This window comes from Triticum aestivum, chromosome 7B (assembly GCF_018294505.1).
Source record: "Triticum aestivum cultivar Chinese Spring chromosome 7B, IWGSC CS RefSeq v2.1, whole genome shotgun sequence".
NCBI lineage: Eukaryota > Viridiplantae > Streptophyta > Magnoliopsida > Poales > Poaceae > Triticum > Triticum aestivum.
Genome location: NC_057813.1, coordinates 669,305,405 through 669,312,181, shown reverse-complemented (window position 1 = coordinate 669,312,181; position 6,777 = coordinate 669,305,405). Strand labels below are relative to the sequence as shown.

Here is a 6,777-nt window from a genome sequence, read left to right as displayed (position 1 = left end):
GAAATCTTGGTTATTCACTCTATTTTTAAGTTTTATTTAAGTAAACCATGCACAATGCATAGGACTACCCCCCCATTTTCAAATTTTAAATTTGAAATACTTTAATTAATTTTTAGTCCTTTTAATTGACATAGATACAAATACTCTACTAGGATGATGCACAAGAAAAGGTCAGGATAGCTCAGTTGGTAGAGCAGAGGACTGAAAATCCTCGTGTCACCAGTTCAAATCTGGTTCCTGGCAGAGAAAAAAAAAGATCCACCGAATAGGTATTGATCCAAATACCTCGAGATGGATTGTGATACATATTCATTAATAATATTTATTCATCTAATTTGTATTCCGCTATTCCGACGAATATTTTTTTAGTCTTGCTTATCTTTATCTTATCTTATTTTCCTAGTTGTGCTAAGTAATGTGCTATAATTAAGCAATTGTTTTCTTTTAATATCCTTTTCAAATCTCCAACCCACAACGGGTAGATCTATCGGACATACGCGAACACATACTTCACAAGCAATACATTTATCAAATTCAAAGTGGATTCGCCCTCGTAAACGCTCTGGTGTAATTGATTTTTCATAAGGGTAGTGAATCGTTATAGGTAAACGATTTGTGTGGGATAAGGTAGTTATGAAACTTTGACCTATGTACCTTGTAGCACGTATTGTTTGTTGACCATAACTCATGAACCCAGTTACCATAGGGAACATATTCATTCTAAATATCTATGAAAAAGATATGTTTCTTTCTCTTGTTTGAGAGAGCTTTTGTGTTGAAAATATTCTTACTATTATTGTATTATCTTATTTATAGTGAAACAAGTTGAGAAGAGGTTGTTAATAAGAGATTGCCCAGGGAAATAGGTAAAAGAAATTTCCATCCAAGATTTAGTAACTGGTCCATTCTCATCCTCGGTAAAGTCCATCTTATTGTGATAGAAATGAAGAGAAATAAATAAGCTTTAGTTAATGTAATAAATATACCCATTGTCATTTCCAAAATTCCAACTGCTTTATTCATTTGGAAAAAATCAAAAAAGGATATATAGGGAATAGATAAATTCCACCCGCCCAAGTAGAGAACTGTTACAAATAAAGAAGAAACTAATAAATTTAGGTAAGAAACAAGATAAAATAAACCATATTTGATACCGGAATATTCAGTTTGGTAACCTGCTACTAATTCTTCCTCCGCTTCTGGTAAATCAAAGGGTAATCTTTCACATTCTGCCAAAGAAGAAATTAAAAAAACCAGAAAACCTATAGGCTGACGCCAAATATTCCATCCAAAAAAACCGTATTTTGACTGTGCTTCAACTATATCAACTGTACTTGAACTGTTAGATAATCATAGTCGATGATAACATCACAGTTCCCACCGCTATTTCAAAACCGTACATGAAACCTTAGCTTCATACGGCTTCTCTATGATCAGAAAAAGGAAAGGACTGTTTTGTTCCTAGCCCCTGGGGCGTAGATAGAATTAGATAAAATAAAATAGATTTGAAAGTCCTAAATTAGACCAAAGGAATTCCTATAACAAGTAACAAGTGTTTTATTCCAAGATTAAGTTATTACTGAACAAAGAAAAATTTTCTTTATATTATAAAGGATGAGATCAATTCGGAAGCGCTTTTTCTTATTCTAGCAGACGGAATTCCTTTGGTCTAATTTAGGACTTTCAAATCTATTTTATTTTATCTAATTCTATCTACGCCCCAGGGGCTAGGAACAAAACAGTCCTTTCCTTTTTCTGATCATAGAGAAGCCGTATGAAGCTAAGGTTTCATGTACGGTTTTGAAATAGCGGTGGGAACTGTGATGTTATCATCTACTATGATTATCTAACAGTTCAAGTACAGTTGATATAGTTGAAGCACAGTCAAAATACGGTTTTTTTGGATGGAATATTTGGCGTCAGCCTATAGGTTTTCTGGTTTTTTTAATTTCTTCTTTGGCAGAATGTGAAAGATTACCCTTTGATTTACCAGAAGCGGAGGAAGAATTAGTAGCAGGTTACCAAACTGAATATTCCGGTATCAAATATGGTTTATTTTATCTTGTTTCTTACCTAAATTTATTAGTTTCTTCTTTATTTGTAACAGTTCTCTACTTGGGCGGGTGGAATTTATCTATTCCCTATATATCCTTTTTTGATTTTTTCCAAATGAATAAAGCAGTTGGAATTTTGGAAATGACAATGGGTATATTTATTACATTAACTAAAGCTTATTTATAGTGAAACAAGTTGAGAAGAGGTTGTTAATAAGAGATTGCCCAGGGAAATAGGTAAAAGAAATTTCCATCCAAGATTTAATAACTGATCCATTCTCATCCTCGGTAAAGTCCATCTTATTGTGATAGAAATGAAGAGAAATAAATAAGCTTTAGTTAATGTAATAAATATACCCATTGTCATTTCCAAAATTCCAACTGCTTTATTCATTTGGAAAAAATCAAAAAAGGATATATAGGGAATAGATAAATTCCACCCGCCCAAGTAGAGAACTGTTACAAATAAAGAAGAAACTAATAAATTTAGGTAAGAAACAAGATAAAAAAAACCATATTTGATACCGGAATATTCAGTTTGGTAACCTGCTACTAATTCTTCCTCCGCTTCTGGTAAATCAAAGGGTAATCTTTCACATTCTGCCAAAGAAGAAATTAAAAAAACCAGAAAACCTATAGGCTGACGCCAAATATTCCATCCAAAAAAACCGTATTTTGACTGTGCTTCAACTATATCAACTGTACTTGAACTGTTAGATAATCATAGTCGATGATAACATCACAGTTCCCACCGCTATTTCAAAACCGTACATGAAACCTTAGCTTCATACGGCTTCTCTATGATCAGAAAAAGGAAAGGACTGTTTTGTTCCTAGCCCCTGGGGCGTAGATAGAATTAGATAAAATAAAATAGATTTGAAAGTCCTAAATTAGACCAAAGGAATTCCGTTTGCTAGAATAAGAAAAAGCGCTTCCGAATTGATCTCATCCTTTATAATATAAAGAAAATTTTTCTTTGTTCAGTAATAACTTAATCTTGGAATAAAACACTTGTTACTTGTTATAGGAATTCAACTAATAAATGGAAAGAGTTGGGTATTAGTTCATGAGCAATTCTGCATGAATATGGATAATGGATAGAGGAAGGAAATAATGAAAAAAATTCTAGTGCACTGCATATCTTTTTTACTATTCTTCTTTCCCCAGGGAGGGGTATTTAAAAAGAAAAAATGGATAAAGGGTTAATTCGTTCTTGATAGCCATTTCCTTAACAAGTGAATGGGAACATACTCTGGATCGGAATCCGAAGAAAGTACTACTTGATAATTTCTACGAATTGAAAGTCCTTATTATGATTCCTTTTATGGGCAAAAATCTCTAATATTTTAGATTTTCCATTACTAATCATTTATGTACTTTAGTGTTCCTAACCCTTCACTAACTTTTGGTGGATTCTTCTTATGGATTATTAAGTTATAGTAATATAATAACTAGGAATATTCTAGTAATGGAATTCCATATCGTGAATCCTTTATTCTTGGCCGCTTCAAGATATGATGACTAATTAAAAAATATCAACCTTGGGATAAAGAGTTTACACTGCTTATGTTTACTTCCACTTTTTTCTTGTACGTAGGAAATGAGATTTTTTCTTTTTACTACAAATTTATAAGCTGTTTTGTTTCACTCATATAGATATCTAGTTTAACTTACCAACCCAAATACTAAATAAGAAAAGGAATATAAATAGTTAATGGATTTTATAGGAAAAAGATCCATTTTAACGAATCACACGTAGAGATATTGCTAGCACACAAAAAGTTAATGGTATTTCATAACTAATGGATTGAGCAGCAGCTCGTAGACCGCCTGAAAAAGAATATTTATTATTTGAGCTATACCCTGCCGTAAGAAGACCAATAGGAGCTATACTTGAAATGGCAATCTATAAAAATACACCAATACTAAGATCGGCTAAAACAAAATGATATCCCAAAGGGATAACTAAAAAACTTAATAAAACTGATATGACTGCTATAGAGGGTCCAATGCTAAATAAAGAAATATCTCCTCGGGATGGCAGAATATCTTCTTTAAAAAGTAGCTTAGTCCCATCTGCTATAGCTTGAAGCAGGCCCAGGGGGCCAGCATATTCAGGACCAATACGTTGTTGTATCGACGCAGATATTTCTCTTTCTAACCACACAATTACGAGTACCTCTATTGTTATTCCCAAAAGGAGGGTCAAAATGGGTAGAATCGATATCAGTCCATAGACTTCTTTTAATAATTCCAAATTCCAAAAAGAATTGATAGTTTCTACCTCTACCCTATCTATTATCATTTCAACGATCAACTTCCCCCATAATGATATCTATACTACCTAATATCGTCATGATATCAGCCAATTTCATTTTTTTAACTAGCTGAGGAAGAATTTGCAAATTAATAAACCCGGGTGGACGGATTTTCCATCTCCAGGGGAAAAGGCTATCATCTCCTACTAGATAAATCCCTAATTCACCTTTTGGGGCTTCTACTCTTACATAAAGCTCTTGTCTTGACAATTCAAAATTGGGCGAAGGTTTTTTACCAAGAAATTTATACTCAAAATCATTCCATTCAGAATTCTTTTCTTTCTTAAAGCGTCGGACTTCTAAATTCTCATAAGGTCCTCCAGGAATTTTTTCTACAGCTTGTTGAATTATTTTGATGGATTCCCTCATTTCACCAACTCGTACTAATAGCGAGCTAACGAATCCCCTTCTTTTTGCCATTGGACTTTCCAATCAAATTGGTTGTAAGACTCATAAGGATCTACTTTACGAAGATCCCATTGTATTCCAGAAGCTCGTAACATCGGTCCCGATAAGCCCCAATTTACTGCTTCTTCTCCGCTAATAAAACCTACTCCTTCAACTCGCTCTAAAAAAATTGGATTCTGTGTAATAAGTTGTTGATATTCAACAACTCCGCGTAAAAAATAATCACAGAAATCTAAACATTTCTCGATCCATCCATAAGGTAGATCGGCGGCTACTCCTCCGATGCGAAAGTAATTGTGCATCATTCGCATACCTGTAGCAGCTTCAAATAGATCATATATTAATTCTCTCTCTCTAAAAATATAGAAAAAAGGAGTCTGTGCGCCGAGATCCGCCATAAAAGGTCCAAGCCATAGCAAGTGAGAAGCTATCCGGCTTAATTCTAACATAATTACCCTAATATAGCTGGCTCTTTGTGGTATTTGAATATTCTCCAAGAATTCTGGTGCATTTACTGTTATTGCTTCTGTAAACATAGTAGCTAAATAATCCCACCTTGTTACATAAGGTAAGTATTGTATAATAGTTCGGTTTTCCGCGATTTTCTCCATTCCTCTGTGTAAATAGCCTAATATGGGTTCACAATCAATAACATCCTCACCATCGAGAGTAACGATCAGTCGAAGAACACCATGCATTGATGGGTGTTGAGGGCCCATATTGACTATCATGAGATCTTTTCTTGTAAGCGGTAGACTCATATCCTTTCTTCCTTAATTCATTATTCCATGAAAATGGATTATTCCATGAATTCCTCAAAGCGAGGCTCATCAAAATGAAAAATCTAAGACTACTATAAGACTACTAAAAAAATAATAAAACAAGAAAAAAATTTGAACGATTAAATTACTGCTCCCGAATATTCAACTGACCGATTAATTTCTTATAACGTACTCTATTTTTCTTTGCCAAATAAGCCAGCAAACGTCGACGTTTTCCCAAAAGTCTTCGTAGACCTCTTTCCGATGAAAAATCTTTTTTGTGTAATTCCAAATGTGAAGCAAGTCTCCGTATCTTATTGGTGAAACTGAATACTTGAAATTCAACAGAACCCCTGTTTTCTTCTTTTTCTTCTTCAACCATAAATCCAAAAATTTTTCTACCTCCTTTCTTTTTCATGTATTTTTCTGATCAGGAAAAATACAAAATTATGTCAGTTATTTTGAAGTTATTCTAATCTCGTACACACACAAATTTGCAATTATTCATCTACTACTGGAATTTGGATTTATTTTATCGATGCAAATTGGATTTGGATAGAAGGGTACATTCTTTCTAATATTTTAGATAGAAGAAACATTTCTTCTATCTAAAATATTAGAAAGAATTTTGCTGATTTATTTATTGCTATATGCAATTTATGGAATTGATACACCATTTAATTGATATCATTTAGCAAAATGAAACACAGCATATGCATCCATCTTTTGGCTCGAGAATTTCACGGGATAGAGATATGGTATAAGAAATAGACTATTAAGTAACTCTAAATGAATTGTGGATACATCTGTATCCTTAACATACTGAAACGATTGTCATTATTCATATCAAACCAATAGCGATTCATACAAGCTAAATCTTCTAATCAATGGTGGGCCAATAATGAATTTTTTTGCATATGTATTAAGACGCTTGGCCTGATTTCGAAATTGTCCAGAGTTTTATACGTTGTTTTCATTGCAAAATGATGGGTCTCCTTCCAGAACTTTCCAATTACGAGTACGAGAATTGAAAGACATGAAAATTCTCAATTCTCTACGGCGTCTAGTAGATAGAAACAAGAAAATCAGAAGAATCTTTCTCTCTATTCACTATCATTCCGTGTCTTCGACTTCTATTAGTTTCTTTTCTTCTTTAATGCAATAGCTATAGTTTGATATAAGAATCCATTTCTCAAAGTAATGGAAACCATTCTCTTATAGGAAATGGTTCGAAAA

General features: G+C 33.3%; 1 non-coding gene and 1 pseudogene across 1 annotated transcript; one reads left to right on the top strand and one right to left on the bottom strand.

Moving 5' to 3' along the window:
* Positions 1-170: 170 nt before the first annotated feature.
* On the top strand, positions 171-243 carry TRNAF-GAA (transfer RNA phenylalanine (anticodon GAA)). The gene has a single exon. It is a non-coding gene; the product is annotated as a tRNA-Phe (tRNA).
* A 519-nt stretch (positions 244-762) lies between these two features.
* Positions 763-5,688, bottom strand: LOC123156856 (NAD(P)H-quinone oxidoreductase subunit 1, chloroplastic-like; annotated as a pseudogene).
* Positions 5,689-6,777: the final 1,089 nt, after the last annotated feature.